The following is a 26,812-nucleotide window of genomic DNA, read 5'->3' on the forward strand; positions in this document are numbered from 1 at the left end:
TTTACCTCTTTGTCTTATACATTTCACAGCAAAACCAAGTACATGTTTTCTCTTTGCCATCCACTGTCAGCAAGCCTCGCAGATGACTCACACAAGATGTGGGTGGGTCAGGGTGCTAAAAAGGAATTTCTGCTTCTCTTTTTTGGGACGCTGAATTCACAGCTGGATTCATCTCTTCCTCACCCCTTGTCCTCAGAAAGAGTGACAAGGTCAAGACCCTTAGCCCCACTCTGGATTGAGGATGGGGAGGACGGAGGTTGCAGAAACTTGGAAAGATTTTAACTCTGTGAGCACCAGAGTTTTGGAGATCAGGGCATAACCCACCTGCAGCAGGACTTCTAAAAGAGGCAGGTAATGCAAAGATTGTTTGGTCATACTGAAATCCTAATAGACAGTGGAGCATATGCCTCAAAAGACCAATTAGAATGCTCTTTTCCAAAATAAGAAAAAACTCCTGCTTCTGTATTTCATTATCCTCACTGGGCTTAGCATATACAGTTAGCCAAGGAAATACACACTGTACTTGTGTTTATTGGAATTATAAGAATTCCAGGCATATTAACCAAGTAAAACAGTAAGTTAAACACACACAGGAAAGACAAGATGCTATGGATGGAATAGTCAGTTGTCCAAAACTGCAAATGAAGGCTTTGCTCCAGGAGGTGTGTGCTGATTGGAAGCCAAGAATGCGCTCAGCTTGGATGGAGCGACACAGAACACAGCCTGAAACAGAGCTGGCTCACAGAACACTGGTTTCCCCACTCCCGGGATCCAACACGTCACCTGTTCTCATCAGCACAATCGTGCACCTCAGTAATAATCTGGACTCAAAATATTTGTGGGAACAATAGTGGGGTGGGGAAAATCATGGTGCGCCCCATTATCCTCTCTTTTGGAGATCTGGAATGCACCCCAGTATCTTTTTTTAAAAGATTTTGTAAAATGTGGACCATTTTTTTAAGTCTTTACTGAACCTGTTATAATAGTGGTTCTATTTTTATGTGTTTTGTTTTACTGGGGGGACAGGGAGCATGTGGGATCTTAGTTCCCCCACTAGCGACTGAGCCTGGACCCCTGCACTGGAAGGTGACGTCTTAACCACTAGACCACCAGGGAAGTACCACACCCCCAACATCTTCCTAGATCTCTGACCTCTGAACTTAGTCTTGGCCCACAGATAAGGAGATGAAGATGTTCTAGAGGGTGAAGATGATGCTCTCAGGGTTACTGCCCGGTAATCACGCTTAGTTTGTCAACAGGGCTGATAATAACAAGCAGCAGTGACTGAAAGCAGTCCCCATTCCCATTTCTAGATGGCAAGAAGATCCCATGATGAAGCACTGGACTGCGATCAGAGAATGAAGCCACAGCTCTGTCCTTAAAACAAGCAGATTTTCACATTGCCTTCCTTCATCACCATGTCTGAGAGTTAGAGAGTGAATATATAAAAATGAAGGACCTTGCCAGGGGAGACGTACTATGTACAACCTAAGGTACTCTTTTGGAGCAAGATCAACATCATGTAAATGATTTGGAACCAGAGACCCTGCAGAGAGAGGGTTTTGAGCTATCTCCCTAGTCACCTGTGTTGAGAGCTGAGGCAGGGCTCATCTCCCGTCTCTAGAACTCTCTTTGCCCTGTAGATAAACAGGGGCAACAAATGCTCATTTTATATTTTTAATTTATTTTAATTGATTGCTAAATTTATACTTTATTATTAATACATATTTATTATTTATTATATATATCACTAATATCACCCAGCTGTGCTGGGTCTTTGTTGCTGCATGTAGGTTTTCTCTAGTTTCCGCGAGTGGAAGCTACTCTTTGTTGCAGTAAACGGGCTTCTCATTGTGGTGGCTTCTCCTGTTGAGGAGCACAGGCTCTGAGCCGGCGGGCTTCCGTAGCTGTGGTACATGGGCTCAGTTGCCCTGCAGCACGTGGACTCTTCCTTGACCAGGGACCGAACCCATTTCCGCTGCATTGGCAGGCAGATTCTTAACCCTTGGACTGCCAGGAAGTCCTGCTCAGTTATTTTAAAGCCCTGGAGGTGTGTATAATGAAACGATGTATTCCGTTAGTGCAAATATTAACAAAGAGTGGAATGAGTGGCCTGACACAGGCCGTGGTTTTGTGCATCAGAGCAAAGTAAAAATACACTGTTCTGACACAAAACCCTATTTTAATACTTCCATCCAGTTTCTGACAGGGCTAAACTCTGAGGCAAGTACTAACATGTAGCACTAATGCATTTGCTAATCCATAAATAGATTCTTAGCACTGGAAGCCAGGGCTGCTGTGCATGGGGCTATTCCTCTAGTGAAATGAATTATGGATCTGGAGTAGCAAGGACTGGGATGGAATCAAACCATTAAATATTTTATATTCCCTCCACTTCCATTTGAGTCTAGGCACCTAAATAATGAGAAAGCTATTGAGGTAAGAGTTTAGTGCTTATCCAAACACCAGTAAGGTGACACATTGGGGGTCTTACACTCTCCAGCTGCCTGTGCTGAACTTGGGGATAGAAATATGAGTGAATATAAGGCAGGTGTGTCATACTGCATAGGTATCCTCTGACTCCAGATCCACACTGGATCAATCTTTGTATTCTTAATCCACCCAACAGAATAAACGACATCTAGCTGATTCTTAATAAGAGTTTGTGAAATAAAGGAATGAATTTGTTTTTAACACTTGAGAAGACTTTTATTTTCCATATGCCTTTATGTGCTCGCATGCCCAGTCTCTTAGTCATGTCTGACTCTTTGCAACCCCATGGACCATAGCCCACTAGGCTCCTCCTTCCATGGAATTTTCCAGGCAAGAATACTGGAGTGGTAGCCATTTCATTCTCCAGGGGATCTTCCTGACGCAGTGATGGAACCTGATGAGTCTCCTGCATCTCTTGTACTGGCAGGTGGACTCTTTACCCCTGTGCCACCTGTAGTTGGAGAAGGCAGTGGCACCCCACTCCAGTACTCTTGCCTGGAGAATCCCATGGATGGAGGAGCCTGGTGGGCTGCAGTCCATGGGGTCGCTAAGAGTTGGACATGACTGACAGACTTCACTTTCACTTTTCACTTTCATGCACTGGAGAAGGAAATGGCAACCCACTCCAGTGTTCTTGCCTGGAGAATCCCAGGGACGGGGAGCCTGGTGGGCTGCCGTCTATGGGGTCGCACAGAGTCACTCGGACACGACTGAAGCGACTTGGCAGCAGCGGCAGCAGCACCTGTAGTTGCCGTAACAATCATGGGGTGGGGCACCACTCCTTCCACTAATTCAAGCATTCCACCGGCACAGCTCACAACCCTGAGAAGGCCTTCCCTGACACTTTGCCTATTTCCCTGATGAATCCCTACAACACTGCGGGGTGTGCACAGCTGGTCCTGTTACCTGCTCTGCTGAAAAAGTTCAGGCACAGAAACAATGCCCACAGAAGGTGGATAATGACAGAGCATGGGAGCCCTGTCTGGGCACCTGTTCTTTCTACTGGGTTGCAGTGCGACTCAGCAGCCCCACTGTGCCCAGGGGTGACAGACGCAACTGGGAAGGCAAGCCTTTTGAGTGGTATTGTAATGAAGAACTTCACACTTTTCTCATGTGACACTAATAACCTTAGAGCAGTAGTCTAACCTTCTTGGCGCCAGGGACCAGTTTCATGAAAGACAATTTTTCCATGGACTGGGGGTGGGAGTGGGGTGGGGGAGTGGTTTCCAGATGATTCAAATGCATTACATTGTGCAGTTTATTTCTATCATTATTACATCTGCTCCACCTCGGATCACCAGACATTAGATCCTCAAGGTTACCTATCTTAGAGGACAGATAGTAAACGAATAAAAAAATTGATTTGAAGGTTGTTTCTGGGCTACTAGTATTTGTCAATTTCTTTCAAAACTTTATTTCAAATACAGTTTGAGTTGAAACTAGACAGACTAAGCACTTTTGGAGACCAATATTTTGAGGTCATCTCCTATAGGAATTAATTTTTAACAACCCTGATGATTATTAAATTTGGTTTGTAGGGGAAAGTTTTTAAGAGGATAAGGATTATAGCAGTAATTAGCAAAGAACAACAACAAAAATGATTTCAATGCTCTCTATATCCAAGAAGTTTGTTATTAACTGTAGAAATTAATTGTTGAGCTAATAATGCAAGCTTGGTGAGGGAAACACTGGAGAGGTACAGCAATTGAGAAGTATGGAGCTGAGCTGAGATTTCGTGACCTTTCTAGATATGCGCTTCCTAAAAAAAATGTTTAAAGCTGTATTATGAGTTTCTTTATATTGTAGGTAATTTCTGGGATTAAAAAGCCAAATTTCCAAATCCAACAAAAAATGAATTCAACTTTTTTCCGCCTTCTGTGCCTTGTCTTTGCATTTTGATATGTACATTGCAAAAGTAATGGAAAATACCATTTCAATAGAAGGGTACAATATGAAGTGTTCGACATGTAGGACCTGGCTGCATAAACTCTTTTGATTAAACGGATGGGACACTAGGGATTTCCCTGGTGGTCCAGTGGTTAAGAATCTGCCTTTCAAAGCAGGGGATGCAGGTTCAATCCCTGACTGAGGAACCAAAATCCCACACGCTGTGGAGCAACCAAGCCCATGTGTTGCAACTACATGCCCATGTGGCATGCAGCCTGCATGGCACAACTGGAGAGAGCCCATGCCCCAGAATGGAAGATCCACAGGATGCAATGGAGATCCTGTGTGCCACAACTGAGACCCAATAATAACCAGATATAAATAAATAAGTACTAAAAAAAATAAAAGGATGGGACTCTAAAAAACATCTAGTCTGCTCCTCAGATGCCCGTCAAAAAAGAACCATCTTGGAATGTGGAGGCACTGAAGATATTAAATCTATTTAGTTGCTAGTTTCAGATACTGCCATAGGCCATTCAGGCTGCTAAAGCAAAATGCCACAGACTTGGGGCCTTGAAGCAGCAAATGTTTATTTCTCATGGCTCTGGAGGCTGGGAAGTCCTAGATCAAGGCACCAGCCTGGTCAAGTTCTGATGAAGGTCCTCCTCCTGGTTCATAGTGGGCACCTACTTGCTTTGTCCTCATGTGGTAGAAGGGATGAGGGGTCTCTGTGGGGTTTCCTTTATGAGAACACTAATCCCATGCATGAAGATTCCACCCTCATGACTTAATCCAGAGACCCCACCTCCTAATGCATTGGCATTGAGCTTTCAACATATGAAATTCGTTGGGGGTGGGGGTGGGGGGTTGTCACAAACATTCAGACCATAGCAGACATCAAGAATTGCCAGACTGAACTAAGAAACATACCACATTGTTATGAAAGGTAGAAAGAACACACAAAGTCTGTGAAGCGAATACAAAGCGCCAACCAAGGTGTACGAGAAATGGATTTGCTGCAAAGACCATACATGACCCCTAGGAGGAGCTCAGTAAAGTGTTAAGTGCCTGTGTGAGGAGGTGGGTGTCCATCTAGAGCTGACGTCAAACAGAAGACACAAAGTTCCCCTGACTAGGTCTAAGCTTCCGAGGAAGGGTCTCCGTGGACAGAATGAGGCAAAGCAGTGAAATCTGCACGCAGGAGCCAGAATGAATGGAACACGGGAGCAATCCTGTGCTTCCAGACCCCATGCTCCCTCCTGCCTTGAGAGGAAAGACCTCCAAAGCCCCAAGGATACAAGGATCACAAATCACTACTTGACACACAAAATTGACAGTTGGTTTAATGTAAGACCTCGGTAGCCTTAGCAAAGAAAGGATTTGATGGTAATCTGAAGATCTATGTAACTGGAGTTCCTCTCACTTGAGGACTCAAAAAGCACCTCCAAGTCATGATTAAGGAACAGCTGTCCCTGTGAGCAACCCAAGGGCCCCACGTTCCACATGGATATTCCTTCTCCAAGCAGTGGGATGATGTACTCGTTTTGCAAAATGGAGATGTTTTGCTAGAAGTGGGGCCTGGGGATGAGTAATTAGTAAGAATTATTGTAAAGCCCCTTCAAAAGATCAAGTGTCATATTTATCAATGAGTAGGTGTAAATAATAAACCAGGAAGTACTTAGAGCTCCAAGATACCACTTGAAAATAGGCCCTAGATAAATTTAAGAGGTTTTATTATTATAAAGAGTAATAATAACTTGCTTTCTATAGACAAGCAGGGCTGTGAAAAGACACCATGAAGTGAGTTTGGAGATCTATTTCCACGTAGGTGGGTCTGTGAAAGACAATGAGAAGAAAGTCAAAGATTTCCCATGAAAATGGTTACCGTAAGTAACCCTGCTGATAAGATAACTAACTTTGGCTTGTGAATTCATTGTTTAGTTGCTAAGTCATGTCCAACACTTTTGTGATCCCATGGACTTCAGTCCACCAGGCTCCTCAGTCCATGGGATTTCCTAGGCCAGAATACTGGAGTGGGTTACAATTTTCTTCTCCAGGGGATCTTCCTGACCCAGGGATCAAACCTGTGTCTCCTGCATTGACAGGTGGGTTCTTTAATAGTGAGCCACCAGGGCTTGTGAACTCATATGACATCATAAATAACACATTCACAATTGAGTGGTCATTTTTGGCCTAAAGTTTTGCCAAGGGCCACCCCTGGGCATATCAGAAATCTTGGGAAAACCACAGGTGAATACATGTAAGTTAGGCATTCATATTTGCATGGAAAATGGGCTACTTTATTATTGCGGTTACAGTTGGATGGTATCATCGACTCAATGGACATGAGTTTGAGCAAACTCTGGGAGATAGTGAAGTACAGGGAAGCCTGGTGTGCTGTAACCCAGTGGGTCACAAATAGTCAGACGGGACTTAGCAACTAAACCACAACAACAAAGACAGACACATGCACACACCGTCACCTTCTGCTCAGGCTGGCACATCCCAGAAATTCTGTAACTTGACTACTATCCCATTTGAATGCAGAGTTCCAAACAATAGCAAGGAGAGATAAGAAAGCCTTCCTTAGCTATCAATGCAAAGAAATAGAAAAAAACAATAGAATGGGAAAGTCTAGAGATCTCTGCAAGAAAATTAGAGATACCAAGGAAACATTTCATGAAAAGATGGGCACAATAAAGGACAGAAATGGTATGGACCTAAGAGAAGCAGAAGATAGTAAGAGGAGATGGCAAGAATACACAGAAGAACTATACAAAAAAGATCTTCACGACCCAGATAATCATGATGGTGTGATCACCAACCTAGAGCCAGACATCCTGGAATGCGAAGTCAATGGGCCTTAGGAAGCATCACTATGAACAAAGCTTGTGGAGGTGATGGAATTCCAGTTGAGCTATTTCAAATCCTAAAAGATGATCCTGTAAAAGTGCTGCATTCAATATGTCAACAAATTTGGAAAACTCAGCAGTGGCCACAGGACTGGAAAAGGTCAGTTTTCATTCCAATCCCAAAGAAAGGCAATGCCAAAGAACGCTCAAACTACCGCACAAGTGCACTCATCTCACACACTAGTAAAGTAATGCTCAGAATTCGCCAAGCCAGGCTTCAACAGTACATGAACCATAAACTTCCAGATGTTCAAGCTGGATTTAGCGCTGGGAAATCTGGTCAACTACTTGTAAAAAAATGAAACTAGAACACTTTCTAACACCATATACAAAAATAAACTCAAAATGGATTAAAGATCTCAACATAAGACCAGAAACTATAAAACTCCTAGAGGAGAACATAGGCAAAACACTCTATGACATACATCACAGCAGGATCCTCTATGACCCACCTCCCAGAATATTGGAAATAAAAGCAAAAATAAACAAATGGGACCTAATTAAACTTAAAAGCTTCTGCACATCAAAGGAAACTATTAGCAAGGTGAAAAGACAGCCTTCAGAATGGGAGAAAATAATAGCAAATGAAGCAAACGACAAACAACTAATCTCAAAAATATACAAGCAACTCCTACAGCTCAACTCCAGAAAAATAAATGACCCAATCAAAAAATGGGCCAAAGATCTAAATAGACATTTCTCCAAAGAAGACATACAGATGGCTAACAAACACTTGAAAAGATGTTCAACATCACTCTTTATCAGAGAAATGCAAATCAAAACCACTATGAGGTACCATTTCACACCAGTCAGAATGGCTGCGATCCAAAAGTCTACAAATAATAAATGCTGGAGAGGGTGTGGAGAAAAGGGAACCCTCTTACACTGTTGGTGGGAATGCAAATTAGTACAGCCACTATGGAGAACAGTGTGGAGATTCCTAAAAAACTGGAAATAGAACTGCCTTATGATCCAGCAATCCCACTGCTGGGCATACACACTGAGGAAACCAGAAGGGAAAGAGACACGTGTACCCCAATGTTCATCGCAGCACTGTTTATAATAGCCAGGACATGGAAGCAACCTAGATGTCCATCAGCAGATGAATGGATAAGAAAGCTGTGGTACATATACACAATGGAGTATTACTCAGCCATTAAAAAGAATACATTTGAATCAGTTCTAATGAGGTGGATGAAACTGGAGACTATTATACAGAGTGAAGTAAGCCAGAAGGAAAAACATAAATACAGTATACTAACGCATGTATATGGAATTTAGAAAGATGGTAACGATAACCCTGTGTATGAGAGACAGCAAAAGAGACACTGATGTATAGAACAGTCTTATGGACTCTGTGGGAGAGGGTGGGAAGATTTGGGAGAATGTCATTGAAACATGTGAAATGTCATGTATGAAACGAGATGCCAGTCCAGGTTCAGTGCACGATGCTGGATGCTTGGGGCTGGTGCGCTGGGAAGGCCCAGGGGATGGTATGGGGAGGTTGGGAGGGAGGAGGGTTCAGGATGGGGAGCATGTGATTTTTTTTTTTTTTAAAAATAAAATTAAAAACAATAAAAAAAAAAAAAAAAAAAAAAAAAAAAAAAACAAAAAAAAAAAAAAAAAAAAAAAGAAAAGGCAGAGAAACCAGAGATCAAATTGCCAACATCTGTTGGATCATTAAAACAGCAAGAGAGTTCCAGAAAAATATCTACTTCTGCTTTATTGACTATGCCAAAGCCTTTGACTATGTGGACTACAACAAACTCTGGAAAATTCTTAAAGAGATAGAATATCAGACCACCTGACCTGCCTTTTGAGAAATCTGTATGCAGGTCAGGAGGCAACAGTTAGAACTGGACATGGAACAACAGACTGGTTGCAAATAGGGAAAGGGGTACGTCAAGGCATCATGAGAAATGCTGGGCTGGATGAAGCACAAGCTGGAATCGAGATTGCTGGGAGAAATATCAATAACCTCAGGTATGCAGATGACACCACCCTTATGGCAGAACGTGAAGAAGGACTAAAGAGCCTCTTGATGAAAGTGAAAGAGGAGAGTGAAAAAGTTGGCTTAAAACTCAATATTCAGAAGACTAAGATCATGGCATCTGGTCCCATCACTTCATGGCAAATAGATGGGGAAACAGTGGAAACAGTGTCAGACTTTATTTTTGGGAGCTCGAAAATCACTGCAGATGGTGACTGCAGCCATGAAATTAAAAGATGCTTGCTCCTTGGAAGAAAAGCTACGATCAACCTAGGCAGCATATTAAAAAGCAGAGACATTACTTTGCCAAAAAGGTCTGTCTAGTAAAAGCTATCGTTTTTCCAGTAGTCATGTATGGATGTGTGAGTTGGACTATAAAGAAAGCTGAGGGCGGAAGAACAGATGCTTTTGAACTGTGGTGTTGGAGAAGAGTCTTGAGAGTCCCTTGGACTGCAAGGAGATCCAACCAGTCCATCCTAAAGGAAATCAGCCTGAATATTCATTGGAAGGACTGATGCTGAAGCTGAAACTCCACTACTTTGGCCACCTGATGCAAATAACTGAGTCATTGGAAAAGACCCTGATTCTAGGAAAGACTGAAGGCAGAAGGAGAAGGGGACAACAGAGGATGAGATGGTTGGATGGCATTACCGACTCAGTGCACATGAGTTTGAGTAAACTCCGGGAGTTGGTGATGGACAGGGAGGCCCGGTGTGCTGCAGGTCATTGGGTCACAAAGAGTCGGACACAACTGAGCAACTGAACTGACTGAACTGAACTGACTACTATCTAGAGTTTTCGATGGCCATGCAGAGTTTGGTGCACTTGGGCGTCTGTCTTTCTTAGTGGTTTTGATTCTAGGAATTATAAGACTTGAACAGCACAAGCATGTTGAAGATCAGGGTGCAGCAGGTAGATTTCCTGATGGGCAAGTGAGACCAAGGTGGGGATTCATGTGATTACCCAACAGAGATGAAACAAAAACCCAGATGGTCTGGAAAAGATGGTTTTGCAACGACCACAACAGCTCTTTTAGAATATGCAGGTGCTTTACATGTTACCTTTCTTTATAAATATCACTCTCTGAAATGAGATTATCTACTTATTTTCTTGTTTGTGATCTCTCCCCTCCATCTGAACTGAAGCTGCATTAAAGCAGGAACTCACTCCATGTTTATCATCATGTGTGGCCAGAGTGTGGCATCTGCTGGACATTTAATAAATATTTGTTCAAGAGCTAAATTTCTTTCTGAAACCCACTTCTTATTAAGTGACCCAAACTCAGTGGCTTATAGCTACATGACACGACTTGTGAAATAAGTACCACATTCAACTGTGAGCAGTCACTCTGTTAGACCCAGAAAGGGACAGACAGATGCAGAAGGCCCTGTTATGACTTTAAGAACTTGATCAATTCATTGAGATGGAATGATCGGCTTGATGTTTTACTATTTTTTAAAACTTTGTTGCTGTTGTTGTTAAATCACTAAGTTCTGTCTGATTCCTTGTGACCCCACTGACGGTTGCCCTACACACTCCTCTGTCCATGGGATTCTCCAGGCAAGAATACTGGAGTGGGTAGCCATTTCCTTCTCCAGGGGATCTTGCCAACCCAGGAACTGAACCCATGTCTCCTGTTTGGCAGGTGGATTCTTTACTGCTGAGCCACCAGGGAAACCTTTTCTAACTTTAAGGCACCATTTATATGGGTGAATAGAAAATAAAGTGATAAATTATACATTTCCCTCATTACTTTCCATCAGTGCTAAGTTTGGGAGTTCACAAATTGCAAGCAGGTAGGACCAGGCTCAAAATTCTTCAGCCAGGCTTCAACAGTACATGAACCATGAACTTTCAGATGTTCAAGCTGGATTTAGAAAAGGCAGAGGAACCAGAGATCAAATTGCCAACATCTGCCGGATCATCAAAAAAGCAAGAGAGTTCCGGAAAAACATCTACTTTTGCTTTATTGACGATGCCAAAGCCTTTGACTGTGTGGATCACAAAGAGCGGTGGAAAATTCTTAAAGAGGGGAATACCAGACCACCTGACCTGCTTCTTGAGAAATCGCTATGCAGCTCATGAAGCAACTGTTAAAAGTGGACATGGAACAACAGACTGGTTCCAAATAGGGACAGGAGTGTGTCAAGGCTGTATATTGTCACCCTGCTTATTTAACTTATATGCAGAGTACATCGTGCGAAATGTCAGACTGAATGAAGCAAAAACTGGAAGCAAGATTGCTGGGAGAAATATCAATAACCTCAGATATGCAGATGACACCACCCCTTATGGCAGAAAGCAAAGAAGGACTAAAGAGCCTCTTGATGAAAGTGAAAGAGGAGAGTGAAAAAATTGGCTTAAAACTCAATATTCAGAAAACTAAGATGATGGCATCTGGTCCCATCACTTCATGGCAAATAGACGGGGAAACAATGGAAACAGTGGGAGACTTTATTTTTTGGGGCTCCAAAATCACTGCAGATGGTGACTGTAGCCATGAAATTAAAATATGCTTGCTCCTTGGAAGAAAAGCTATGAGCAACCTAGACAGCATATTAAAAAGCAGAGACATTACTTTGCCAACAAAGGTCCATCTAGTCAAAGCTATCGTTTTTCTAGTAGTCAGTATGGATGTGAGAGTTGGACTGTAAAGAAAGCTGAGCGGGGAAGAACAGATGCTTTTGAACTGTGGTGTTGGAGAAGACTCTTGAGAGTCCCTTGGACTGAAAGGAGATTTAACCAGGCAATCCTAAAGAAAATCAGTCCTGAATTTTCATTGGAATGACTGATGCTGAAGGCTGAAACTCAAGTACTCTGGCTACCTGATGAGAAGAACCGACTCATGAAAAAACCCTGATGCTGGGAAAGATTTAAGGCAGGAGGAGAAGGGGATGACAGAGGATGAGATGGTTGGATGGCATCACTGACTCAATGGACATGAGTTTGAGTAAACTCTGGGAGTTGGTGATGGACAGGGAAGCCTGGCGCATTGCAGTCCATGGGGTCGGAAAGTCGGACAGGACTGAGTGACTGAACTGAACTGAGGGACAGGCATTGACGATAAAATGAGTTGACAAAACTTTCAGAATTAAGAGCAGTGGGAGTTGGAGGGTGATTTGTGGGGTATCTTGGAAAAAGCAAATGTCTTATGGGCAGGGAACAGACATCAGAATCAGTCTAATTTTTGCTTCATCCGTTTTCAGTCAACCTGTTTCCCATATTTAACTCTCTCTATATATTGGTGAAGTGACGTGAAAGTGAGTGAAGTCGCTCAGTCGTGTCTCTTTGCGACCCCATGGACTGTATCCTACCAGGCTCCTCTGTCCATGGGATTTTCCAGGCAATGGGACTGGAGTGGATTGCCATTTCCTTCTCCAGCGGATCTTCCCGACCCAGGGATGGAACCCAGGTCTCCCGCTTTGTAGACAGATGCTTTACCGTCTGAGCCACCAGGGAAGCCCTATATATATATTGGTAGGTCACCCCTTTCACCCTCTGTCCTCCTTCCCTGTTAGTTCACAAGATCCCCAGGGATTTACAGCAAGTTATCCCCTTATTGGGAAGATCCCCTGGAGGAGGGCATGGCAACACACTCAAGCATTGTTGCCTGGAGAATCCCATGGTAGGTCACAGTCCACACTGGTAGGTTACAGTCCACAGGGTCACAAAGAATCAGACACGACTAAAGTGACTTAGCACAGCATGCACATCCCCTTATTAAGTGGTTCAGTGGTAAAGAATCTGTCTGCCAAGCAGGAGACACAGGTTTGATCTGCGGGTTGGGAAGATCCCCTGGCAAAAGAAGTGGCAACCCATTCTAGTATTCTTGCTTGGGAATTCCCATGGACAGAGGAGCCTGGTGGGCTACAGTTCATGGGATCACAAACAAGTCGGACAGAACTCAGCAACTAAAATAACAATATTCCCTTATAAAGCTTCATCCTTCACCTGCTATTAAAAACAAAGCAGTAAATGTTATTAAAGACAATAGACATATTCTCAAGGCAATTCCTAATGAGATGTCTCCTCACTTTCAAAAGTGTATTAGCTTGATTTTGTTCTTTATTGCAGGGATTTACACAAAACTTGACATTGACCTCTCTATTCCTGTTACGATTGAATACTGTTATGGTGGGTACCAGAAAAGCACAAAGAACATGACTAGGTCGTGATCATCAAAGGAAAGTTCCTAGAGGCCAAGGGAGGATGAGGCAGAGAGTGGCCCCAAGTCGAGGGAGGAGGGACACGGCATCCTAGACTGAAACCTGGCTGTCTGAAGCCATGAAAGATTTTAAATGGCTCTGGCTCTGGAAAAGTGACTCTGGTTTCAGCCTGACCCCAAAACAGAGAAAAGCGTGGAGTCAGGGAGATGGCAGGGGAGCTGCTGTATAGCCATGAGGCCACGCGGCTGGCACGATGGGTCTTCTCCTCATGGACCACTGCCTATTGGCTGGGCTTGAGGGCCTCCACGTAAGATCAAATCTCTCAATTACCAGAGCAATTCAGTAAATTGCTATTATCATCCACATCACACAGATGAGGACAGGGGGGCTTAGGAGGTCAAGAGAGGCCCAAGCCGACAAGTACAGTGAAACTGGCAAAGATGGGGGGTGGGACTCAGCTCTTTCCACTGTTTTACACGGTCCAGGTGGTGAGGACTGGGGGAGAAGAGGGGGTCAAGTCACTATAAGGACAACTGAATGGATGGAATGAAGAAAACAGCTGAGTCAAAGAAAATCCTGATTTTTTTTAATCTGGAAAATTTAGCAAATGATGACACTGCTAAGTAAATGAAAACCCCAAAGAGCAGAACAGGGTGGATGGGGAAGATCAGTTTCACTGGAGATGAGCTGAGCTGGAGACCCCTGCAGCTGGATCTTCCAAGAAGAGGGAACAGTTAGAACCACTACAGGAATATCAAGGGCAAGGAATGAGAACAGGACCAAGACCAGAATCCCAGGCAGACCAGAATTGGAGGAGGGAGGCAAAGAAAGATGCTCCTCTGAAAGACAGGGTTGAAGCCATCACTACTACTGCTAAGTCACTTCAGTCGTGTCTGACTCTGTGGGACCCCATAAATGGCAGCCCACCAGGCTCCCCTGTCCCTGGGATTCTCCAGGCAAGAACACTGGAGTGGGTTGCCATTTCCTTCTCCAATGCATGAAAGTGAAAAGTGAAAGGGAAGTCGCTCAGTCGTGTCTGACTCCTAGCGACCCCATGGACTACCAGGCTCCTCTGTCCATGGGATTTTCCAGGCAAGAGTACTGGAGTGGGGTGCCATTGCCTTCTCCGTCACTAAGGAGCTTAAATCTGGCAGGAGAGAGAAAACATATGTATATGAGGTTTTGAGTTACCTTTCTTGCTGTATATGAGATCATGAGTTATATGTTTAGATACTAAGTGAAAAAAGCAGGGCAGTGCAAATCCGACGTAGGAAGATTCAGAAAGTTTCAGGATCCAGTTGAGAACTGGGGCAGTAACTCTAGCAGGCAGCCTGCTTTTAAATGGAGGAAGTAGGCTGCTTTCACACCTGCATACCCACTGGAGATGGAGGCAGGGGTAAGGTCGGGGTGGGGAAGTGATCCAATTCAAGAGGTTTTGGATCAAATCCTTGCTTGCTCCGGCCTGACTCTAGCCCAGCTTTCAGGTACTTGTCCTGAATTTGAGATGGCAGTGACAAGTGCCCTGCTTTTGCTCACCATCTCCTTGAAGGCATAACTAAAATACCAAGAAGGGAGGGGAGGGGGCTGGGGGGCTGCAGTTAGCTTGCAGAACAGGAGAGCAGTCATGCAGAACAAACTCGCATGCTCCCATAGGCTGGCTGGGTCCACCAGTTCAAAAAGGCAGCAGCAAAAGCAGTTTTTGAACATGGCTGTGCATTTGGCCAGACTGGGATTCCAGAAGTTATAAGGAACTATAAACTCTAGACTTGGGGGGCATATTCCGGGGTCAAGGGTTTTAAACTTTTGAGTGGAGTATCACACACTTAGAAAAAGACCCATAAATGCTCCCTGAAAATTCACAGAGTGAACAGACCTGATGCAACTAGACCCATTCAACTATCCACTTTTAATTTCATAGTCAAAGTGTGACTGCTGCTGCTGCTGCTAAGTCACTTCAGTCGTGTCTGACTCTGTGTGACCCCATAGACGGCAGCCCACCAGGCTCCCCTGTCCCTGGGATTCTCCAGGCAAGAACACTGGAGTGGGTTGCCATTTCCTTTTCCAATGCATGAAAGTGAAAAGTGAAAGTGAAGTCGCTCAGTGGTGTCTGACTCCTGGCGACCCCATGGACTGCAGCCCACCAGGCTCCTCTGTCCATGGGATTTTCCAGGCAAGAGTCCTGGAGTGGGGTGCCGTTGCCTTGGGTGAATATAAACATACAGGAATTAGAATGCTTGTGAGTAAAAGCTGCCAGGGAGACAGTAAGTCAACTGAACCAGACTTTCTCTAGAACCCATCTACTTATCACCATCACAGTCAGTTCAGTCCAGTCGACTCTTTGCAACCCCATGGACTGCAGTAGGCCAGGCCTCCCTGTCCATCACCAACTCCCAGGGTTTTTACTCAAACTCATGTCCATTGAGTCAATGATGCCATCCAACCATCTCATCCTCTGTTATCCCCTTCTCCTCCCGCCTTCAATCTTTCCCAGCATCAGGATTTTTTCAAATGAGTCAGTTCTTTGCATCAGGTGGCCAAAGTAGTGGAGTTTCAGCTTCAGCATCAGTCCTTCCAATGAATATTCAGGCTGATTTCCTTTAGGATGGACTGGTTGGATCTCCTTGCAGTCCAAGGGACTCTCAAGAGTCTTCTCCAACACCACAGTTTCAAAGCATCCATTATTCCACACTCAGCTTTCTTTATAGTCCATCTCTCACATCCATACATAACTACTGGAAAAAACCATAGCTTTGACTAGACGGACCTTTGTCAGCAAAATAATGTCTCTGCTTCTTAATATGCTGCCTAGGTTGGTCATAACTTTCCTTTCAAGGAGCAAGCATCTTTTAATTTCATGGCTACAGTCACCATCTGCAGTGATTCTGGAGCCCAAAAGAATAAAATCTGCCACTGTTTCCACTGTTTCCCCATATATTTGCCATGAAATGATGGGACCAGATGATATGATCTTAGTTTTCTGAATATTGAGCTTTAAGCCAACTTTTTCACTCTCCTCTTTCACTTTCATCAAGAGGCTCTTTAGTCCTTCTTCATTTTCTGCCATAAGGGTGGGGTTATGTGCATATCTGAGGTTATTGATATTTTTCCCAGCAATCTTGATTTCAGCTTGTATGTCATCCAGCCCAGCGTTTCTCATGATGTACTCTACATATAAGTTAAATAAGCAGGGTGACAATATACAGCCTTGATGTAATCCTTTCCCTATTTGGAACCAGTCTATTGTTCGATGTCCAGTTCTAACTGTTGCTTCTTGACCTGCATACAGATTTCTCAAGAGGCAGGTCAGGTGGTCTGGTATTCCCATCTTTTTAAGAATCTTCCACAGTTTGTTGTGGTCCACACAATCAAAGGCTTTGGCATAATCAATAAAGCAGATAGATGTTTTACTGGAACTCTCTTGCTTTTTCGATGATCCAGCGGATGTTGGCAATTTGATCTCTGGTTTCTCTGCCTTTTCTAAATCCAGCTTGAACATCTGGAAGTTTATGGTTCATGTACTGTTGAAGCCTGGCTTGGAGAATTTTGAGCATTACTTTGCTAGTGTGTGAGATGAGTGCAATTGTGCAGTAATTTGAACATTCTTTGACATTGCCTTTCTTTGAGATTCGAATGAAAGCTGACCTTTTCCAGTCCCGTGGCCACTGCTGAGTTTTCCAAATTTGCTAGCATATTGAGGGCAGCACTTTCATAGCATCATCTTTTAGGATTTGAAATAGTTCAACTGGAATTCCATCACCTCCACTAGCTTTGTTCGTAGTTATGCTTCCTAAGGCCCACTTGACTTCACATTCCAGGATGTGGCTCTAGGTGAGTGATCACACCACTGTGGTTATCTGGGTCATGAACATCTTTTTTGTACAGTTCTTCTGTGTATTCTTGCCACTTCTTCTTAATATCTTCTGCTTCTGTTAGGTCCATACCATTTCTGTCCTTTATTGTGCCCATCTTTTCATGAAATGTTCCCTTGGTATCTCTGATTTTCTTGAGGAGATCTCTAGTCATTCCCATTCTATTGTTTTCCTCTATTTCTTTGCACTGATCACTGAGGAAGGCTTTCTTATCTCTCCTTGCTATTCTTTGGAACTCTGCATTCAAATGGGTATATCTTTCCTTTTCTCCTTTGCTTTTCACTTCTCTTCTTTTCACAGATATTTGTAAGGCCTCCCCAGACAGCCATTTTGTTTTTTACATTTCTTTTTCTTGGGGATGATCTTGATTCCTGTCTTCTGTACAATGTCAAAAACCTCCATTCATAGTTCTTCTGGCACTCTGTCTGTCAGATCTAATCCCTTGAATCTATTTGTCATTTCTACTGTATAATCGTAAGGGATTTGATTTAGGTAATACCTGAATGGTCTAAAGTTTTTCCCTACTTTCTTCAATTTAAGTCTGAATTTAGCAATAAGGAGTCATGATCTGAGCCACAGTCAGCTCCCAGTTTTTTTGTTTTTGCTGACTGTATAGAGTGTCTCCATCTTTGGCTGAAAATTATATAATCAATTTGATTTTGGTATTGACAATCTGGTGATGTCCATGTGTAGAGTCTTCTCGTGTGTTGTTGGAAGAGGTTGTTTGCTATGACCAGTGTGTTCTCTTGGCAAAACTCTGTTAGCCTTTGCCCTGCTTCATTCTGTACTCCAAGGCTAAATTTGCCTGTTACTCCAGGAATCTCTTGGCTTCCTACTTTTGCATTCCAGTCCCCTATACTGAAAAGGACATCTTTTTGGGGTGTTAGTTCTAGAAGGTCTTGTAGGTTTTCATAGAACTGTTCAACTTCAGCTTCTTGAGCATTATTGGTCAGGGCATAGACTTGGATTACTGTGATACTGAGTGGTTTATCACCATCTATGATCTCCTAATTCAGGTTCTCCCAGTCCTTAGGAATCCTCCATCTCTACTCTCTGATTCATGCCATACCTTTCAGCAGAGTTAAGTCTCTAATGGGCTTCCTAGTTGGCACTAGTGGTAAAGAACACACCTGCAACGCAGGAGACATAAGAGATGTAGGTTTGATCCCTGGGTTGGGAAGATCCCCTGGAGGAGAGCATAGCAACCCACTCTAGTATTCCTGCCTGGAGAATCCCATGGACAGAGGAGCCTGGTGAGCTATGGTCCATAGAGTCATAGAGTCAGACGTAACTAAGGCAGCTTAGCACAAATGCCCGCAAGTCTCTAATATGGTCACTAATTGCCCCAACTTAGAGCTCATCAGAGCTTTCCCCTTGTCCCTACGATGATGTCTAAGCCACAAAATGTGGTTCACAAAACCCACCCACACCTGCAACCTCATCTCGCAGGTCTTCTCAGCAGACACACTACGCTCTCTGCGCCATGCCCTTCTTTGAAGTCCTCGTGTACATATGGTTTCTCTTGCCTCTGTGTTATTGTCCATTTGTTCTCTGTGCTATTGTTTCTGACACGTGCAAGACTCTCCCAGTTATCTCCATCCCCTCACCAGATTTATTTCTGCATATCCTCCAGGACCTGACTTTACCAACTGCTGAGCACAAAAATAGGGACTGAAAAAATAGGGACTCAAAAAATACTTGCTGGCTGTCTGGCTGAATCCATGAATAAGGCGAGGACATCATCTCAGTAGCAAAGGAAATGCACAGATGTCATAATATGGTCCCAGTTTTTTTTTTTAAAACACAACATGGTGACGAAATAAACCAAGCAGATTTTTTGTTTTTGAGGGACTAACATGCTAGTTGGGGCTTCCCTGGTGCCTCAGTGGTAATGAATCTGCTTTTGATGCAGGAGACTGCCTGCAATGCAGGAGACACAGGTTCAATCCCTGGGTTGGGAAGATCCCTTGGAGAAGGAAATGGCAATGCACTCCATTATTCTTGCCTGGGAAATCTGATGGACAGAGAAGCCTGGCAGGCTGCAGTCCATGGGGCCGCAAAGAGTCGGACATGACTTGGAGCTAAACGACAACATCCTAGTTATCTAAAAGTGAATTCAAGAGAGGTGCCAGTCATGGCCCCTGTCCTCAGTGAACGTATAATCATGTTAGAAAGGCAGAACTACATGAAACAAAGAACAATATCATGTCTACTGCAGGCATATTTCATTAGCCCTAAGAGTTCCAAGAAAGAGAAGTTAGAGTGGCTGGAGTGATCAGAGAGCCTTTCCTGGAGGAATAAAGTTGAGGGCATCTTGAGGAATCCACTTGCATTTGGGCAGGACATGGAGTCAAAGGGTGAGGACACCCCTAGTGGAGGGAACTAGTGTGCGGAGAGTTCATGCGGGAGACGGTGAAGAGAAAGTCTGAATAGAAGAGCACAGATGCTGATAAATGTGGGGAAAGAAAAGAAATGAGGAAGAGGGAGGCCAGATTATGAATGTCACCAAGGGAGCAAGGGGTCTGGATTCCACAGGTCAGAAGAAATGAAGATTCAACGTACTTTCTGGATCAGGAAATGAGCATCCTTTTTGAACATGCTGATGGGAAACTGAAAAACTACTCTGGCAGCTGGTAGCTGATAGGTATGCCATGATGTGGCCAACAGAATATAAAAATAATCAGACTCTGAAATTTCAGTGGAACAAGAGAAAGACAAAAACGCTGCAACTACAAAAATAACTTTCTTTTAATAAACTGTTTCTGGTTGGAGTGAGCCACAGGGATAGTCCTGGGAGCTATGTGGGCCAGAAGAGAAACAGCATTTTGCAGCTTGCACACATGCATGCTGATATGCTGATTGGCCTCCTTGTGACAAGCAGCAGCTCTGCCTTCCCAGTCTTCCGGAAGGTCCCTGACTCCTGGGCCAGCTGTGTGTGTTGACCTCTGACCCCAAGGTTCCCAAGGCAGAGGCGACAAGAACAGACCTGTGATTTAGCACCTCCTTGAATACAAACATGCATTGTTTGAGGTTCTGGCTTGCCCTGGGTTGCTCCAACTTTACATCTATTTTCCTTTCTTGACTGTTTGGCGTGTGGACATCAAGTTCCATATCTGATGCAAAAAAGCCTTACAGAGACTGTTTAACCTACTGCCACAATTACTAAAGTCAAATCCTTGTAACAACTATGTATCTATGCCTCTAACTACCATCCATGTATCATCTATTTATGTAGTCATCAATCAATCTATCCACTTTCTTTTTCTTTTCTTTCCTTTTCTTGCTTTCCTTCCTTCCCTCCGTCCATCCATTTATCTATTTATTATCCACCTTATATCTATCAACTATCGTCTATTATCTAAACTCTATAGTCTGATATCTATCTCCTATCTATATATCTCGGAGAAGGCAATGGCACCCCACTCCAGTACTCTTGCCTGGAAAATCCCATGGGCGGAGGAGCCTGGTAGGCTGCAGTCCATGGGGTCGCACAGAGTTGGACACGACTGAAGCAACTTAGCATTAGCATTTGCGTCTATATATCTTTCCATCCATCCATCACCTATCTATGTATCTTTCCATTCATCTATCCATGTATCTATCTTTCCATCCATCCACGCATTCATCCATCCATCATCTACCTGTCTGTCTATCTATCTGTCTTTTCTCTACTGAACCATCCATCACCTATCTATCTATCCTATTGGACTGCTTCTCTGGTTGAATCCTGACTGATGCACCTGGCCCTCCCTGAGATATTTCCCTATCCCTCCTCTGTATCTTCAATACACCTCTCTTGTACCATTTAACATACTTTAACGCCACAGTTGTTACTGTAGATTAACTACCTTGCAAATTCTTCATGCCTTCCCTCTATCATGTGACCTTGTCATGCACTAGAATGGGTAAAATACATTTCTCCACTGCATTGACATTGGACTTGACAATGTGACCTGCCTCAGCCATTGAAACATTAGCAGGCATTATATTAAATGTGTTTGTGTGGTATAATTGAGAGAAGCATATCCCAGGGAACTGCTGCCCCTTCCACCTGAGTCTCAGGACAAATATACATGAAGAAGACCTGAGCCCAAAAAACATTGTGGAGCCAAGCACAGCTGAATCACAGCCTGAAAGAAAGCCACCCAGCCAACCTCTGCCAAACTACTGTTGACCTGCAGACTCATTGTGCATGAATAAATGTGTATTGTTGCAAACCATGTACTGCAGAAGCATTTGTATGCAACCTTATTGCAGCAACTGACTAGTACATTACTTTTCATTGGTTCCTTGAGACGAGGGACCGTGATGCTATTTCTCCAGTGCTTACTAAGATGCCTTATAGATAGGAGGTGCTCAATGAATGTTCTTCGTATCCTAGAATAAACAAACAAATGACTAAATAATCAAAGAAGCAGAATGAAGAGAGGCATGGCACAGGGGTGTCCCGTGGAAGGAGAAACTAAGGGAGGTGGACAGAATGGAAAGGAGGGAGTGAGTGTGGTGAGTGAGTAGGTGTCAGCCTACTGCGGTCTATGCACAATCACGCGATACAAACTTAGCTGCCTTTTATTTTCAGATGATCAAATGTTCAACTAGCCACAGAGGTTCCACATGACTCGGTATCTTTGAAGAGCATTTTCTCCTGCTCTGAACTCTCATGAGTCTCCGGGGGCGGCTGACAATAAAAGCCACAGCGCCTGTCTGTAGCCACACATAGTAAGGGAATTGACAAAAGATGAAGAGCCGGAACCACCTCCAAAAAAAAGAAAAAATCAAGAAAACAAAATTACTAGGAAGTGAAACTTTCCTACCCTTCCTCCAGGTAACCTTGTCCCTGTGTAATTATCTAGTCTGATGCAGTCGGTTTATAGACCCCCTGGATCATTACTGTTTTCTATTATTGTTGAGAGGCTGGTGTGATACGTGAGGCTCGCAGCCTGGTCACTGGAGGTCTATGCAACCTGGGCCAACACACCGGGGAGATGAAAACAGGTCTCCACAGCGGCAGTCCTCCCAGTGGAGACTGCTGTCACCTTCTCCGTGACATCGGAATTGCTCCTCATGAGTCACAGCTTGAAGGATGTCAAATTCATTAGTCTGCCGTTCAACTTTTCAAATCTTTTTCCTTCTTTCAACAAACCACATCCACAGATGTGCACACAAATACACACACGGACATGCACACACGTGTGCACATCCAACACTGACACGTGCACACACTCCACTGTGTTTTGGAGAACAAAGAACTAGTCTGCATTTTGTTTGGTGTCAATCAGAACGTGAGATTAAAGCTGCTATTTTATGCATTCGAAAGCCACACCCGCCAAACTCTTGCTTGTCTGCCTAAGCTCTGAACTTCAAAAGGAATATTTCATGGGAAAACACACACACACCAAAACAACACACACCCACAAGAAAACAGCACATACAAACCTCAGAAAGATGCCATAAGCACCAAAAGCATTCCTACAAAGGAAGGCTCAGTGTTGGAAGACCTGCGAGCCCACTAAGGTTATACAAACCATTGGGAACACTCGCTGCCCCAAATAATACCCAAACCATGTTGATCATATAGACACTACAATCCTGTCAGTCTCATTATTTGTGAGTGACTTATTGAATCCTACTTCCAGGCTGTTTCAGGCTGAAACCAAACATTTTTGGTAACAATTATTTATCTATTTCTGGGAAATAATCGCCTTTTTTTAGCTTATATTTAGCATAATACTCCAAATGATACTTATCAATATAACATACTGAATTCCCACTGAGCATGTAACATTATACTATTAAAATCTCTACTATTAAAATGTTCTTAATTTAGATGCCATTAACTCAGATTTAGGAAAAGTTTGAGCATCGAATGTGATTCTTTCAAAAAATAATATTTACTGTTTTTAATGATTATGAAAGCAATTCATGTTCACAATATTGCCTGGAAATAGAAAAAAGTATAAAAAAGAACAATTATCACCTAAATCTGACTAGAGAAAAATAATGGTTTAACTTTTGGTACATTTCCTTTTATTTTCAATACATGTACTTCATCTTTGGTGGCCCTAGTGGTGAAGAATCTGCCTGCCAATGCAGGAGATGCAAGAATCATGGGTTTGATCCTACCCAGATTCTATCCCTGGGTAGGGAAGATCCCCTGGAGGAGGGCATGGCAACCCACTCCAGTATTCTTGCCTGGAGAATCCCATGGACAGAGGAGCCTGGTGGGCTACAGTCCGTGGGGCCACAAAGAATTGGACATGATTGAAGTGACTTAGCATGCACGTGTGGGGATGTACTGATCATATAATTTTTAATTGTTTTTTTAAAACATGAGCTATTTTTCTCCCATAAGTAGCTCTTTTTTTTTTAGCCACCCTGTGGAGGCTATGGGATCCTAGTTCCTCAACCCAGGGATAGAACCGTGGCCCCTGGCATTGAATATGCCAAGTCCCAGTCACTGGACCTCCAGGGAATTTCCCAATAATTTTGAAAAAAATGTTTACTAAGGATTGCATGTTATTTCATTTTATTGATGTCTCATAATTTAGTTTTGCAAGATTAGATATTAGCAGTGTTTCTACATTTTCACTTTTATACATAACACTGAGATGAAAATTCTTAAACATGAATGTTTGTGGTCTTTTCTGACTTTCTTCTGAGAGATGAGTACTAAGTTAAGTCTTATTACAAATAACTAAATTGTTTCACAGAAGATGTGCAACAGTTGACACCTGCCCACAAGGTAAGAAGAATTCTTGGTTTACCAGTCTCTCAAACACACTGACTTTCGATTTTAAATCTGCAAAAGTGTTGAGTGAAGCAACTTATGTCATGGTTTGATTTGTGTTTCTTTCTAATGAAGATAAATATTTTCCCCAAAGCTTATTGTCCTTTGTCTTCTTTTCTGAAAGATCAGTTTCTGTGCCTCAGTCAAAAACTGGTGATTTTTGAGTATAGCTGTATATATATTTCTAGATATCTAGATATATATAGATATATAGATATAGTCCATTCTGAAGGAGATCAGCCCTGGAATTTCCTTGGAGGGAATGATGCTGAAGCTGAAACTCCAGTACTTTGGCCACCTCATGCGAAGAGTTGACTCATTGGAGAAGACTCTGATGCTGGGAGGGACTGGGGGCAGGAGGAGAAGGGGACAACAGAGGATGAGATGGCTGGATGGCATCACTGACTTGATGGACATGAGTCTGTGTGAACTCCGGGAGTTGGTGATGGACAGGGAGGCCTGGCGTGCTGTGATTCATGGGGTCACAAAGAGTCAGACATGACTGAGTGACTGAACTGAACTGAACTGATATAGATATATATCTATATATATCTATATATTCTCTATATATTTCTGTATTTTAATTCTTTTAAAAAAGGTTTATAAATATGTCCCAGATTCATCATTTACTTTGCTTTCAACTAAAATAATTGGGGTGCTGAATTAAAATTTTTTATATAATTATTTCAATAACTTCCCTTATATTTTTATTTATTACATAAAAGGTCTTCCTTGTTCTGAAAGCAAATTAAACTGTTACCTTTATATCTTGTTGGTTTTAATTTTTACTCTTTTATTCATACAGAATTTTGTTGGAGAGTTAACTCCAACCTGAGTTTCTGCTTTTTTACCAAAAGGCAGCTTTATCTCTATCATTTGTTTCATGATTCATTCTTTTTTCCAGTGGTTTCTGGTGTATGATGCATGTATTGATGTATTAGATTAAGCTCTATTTAACCTCTCCCTCATTTATTACATTGATATCTCTTTGTATTAAGTTGGAACACTTGGTAGCTTTATTTTAAAACAGCTAGAATGCCTATTACTCTAATTATTACTCTTTTCTTGCAAAGGGAAATTCAAGTTTAAAATGATCTTGTTCATGCAAAAACATGTTCTACTGAGACTCTGAATCATATTTGAATTGAACCCTTAAATTTTGGGGGGGAAACCTAACATACTGAAGCGACTTAGCAGCAGCAACATCTATACAGAACTTGCTCTTTCCACTTGGAAACATAAGTAAATTCTAAATTTACTAAAATCTTAATTTCTGGCTCTCTCAGGGAGAACTTAATGTTTTCTTTAAATAGTTTCCACATGTGTTACTACTGATTTGGGTAAAGTTATTGATTGAAAACACTTGTTATTATCTTCTCAAACTCAGAGATTTTTAGTTGATGACCTTGTTTTTTCATGGTCCTAGTCACAGACACACATGTCCTGTGCAAACAGCATATTTTTTATCTTTGTGTTTCTAACTGTCGTATCAATACTTCAGTTCCAGGGACTTTCCTGGTAGTCCAGGGGCCAAGACCTCACGTTCCTCATGCAGGGGGCTGAAGTTTGATCCCTCATCAGGGAACTAGATCCCATGTGCCACAACTAAGAAATCACATGCTGTAACTAAAGATCCTGCATGTCGCAGCAAAGACCTGGTGAAGCCAAGTAAATACATAAATAAATATTCAAAAAATATTTCAGTTCCATGTCTTATTGCTATGATCCAACCTTACAAACCATTATTTAATGTTGAAAATCTGCATGCTTGCTCATCTCTCCTTCAAGGACTGGTTTAAGATAGCTGTCTTTTATTAAGTTTTAAAAAGTTTCTTCTCATTTCTGGTTTTCTCAGAGTCCCCCCACTCCACCCCCGTCTCAGGAATAAGGGTTTAATTTTACTTACTATCTTTTGAGATCTTTTTTTTCTTGCTGACCTACAGAGATGATGTATTATATTAACAGATTTTCCTAAAGCAAAAAACATCTTTTTATTCTTGGCATAAAACCATAATTGCTTGTGGAGGATTTTCTTTTCTTTTTTTTTCAAGTACTCTATCTTTGAATCATGTCAAGGGCATAAGTCAAAACACCGTCTTAACTAGAAATCCCAAAGAATATGTAATTCTTTTGGATACAATTTTAAAAAGTCAGTGATGTAACTAGATATGGTAAAGTTTAGAAAATACACGTACTCTAGCCCTGTTGTGACATATTTGTTTTCATTTAACATATTTAATTCCACTAAGTAGTATAAGTATGCCTTAGTATAATATTTACAAAAATAGTTTATTTGGGACATTTTCTAATTTTAGGAGAGACTGCTTTGAATTAGTGAGCTTTTAGCACACTACCAGAAATGGAAAAAAATATCTCTGAAGATCGGTTTTTCACTGCTGAATGACCAGACGTTTTAAAGTTATCAGCCATTCTGCAGCCTGCTTTTTGCAATCAAGTGTCATTACAGTCTTGCCAATCTTAATTTCTTTCATTAATACCTTGAAACATGTTTCAAATAGCAGAATCAGATTGAGGTGGCGGGATTTGAAAATTAAAGATCACTACTGCCAAGAAGGCTGTCCATGGGTGACCTTCAGAAAATCTCTTCCTGACTTTTAGCTTCTTCCCGTAAAGTAAACAATTTATACACTTCTACAGCATTCTCCTAACATTTTTACCAATTACCCGCTGGGCTTGCGCTGAGTGGA

At 42.5% G+C, this 26,812-nt stretch overlaps 1 protein-coding gene across 1 annotated transcript in view; it reads right to left on the reverse strand.

The window, feature by feature from the left end:
- The window catches only part of CELF2 (CUGBP Elav-like family member 2), a 559,335-nt gene that overhangs the window by 330,104 nt on the left and 202,419 nt on the right, over positions 1-26,812 (reverse strand). The window lies entirely within an intron of this gene.

The sequence above is a fragment of the Bos mutus genome, chromosome 13 (assembly GCF_027580195.1).
Source record: "Bos mutus isolate GX-2022 chromosome 13, NWIPB_WYAK_1.1, whole genome shotgun sequence".
In the NCBI taxonomy this organism is placed as follows: Eukaryota; Metazoa; Chordata; class Mammalia; order Artiodactyla; family Bovidae; genus Bos; species Bos mutus.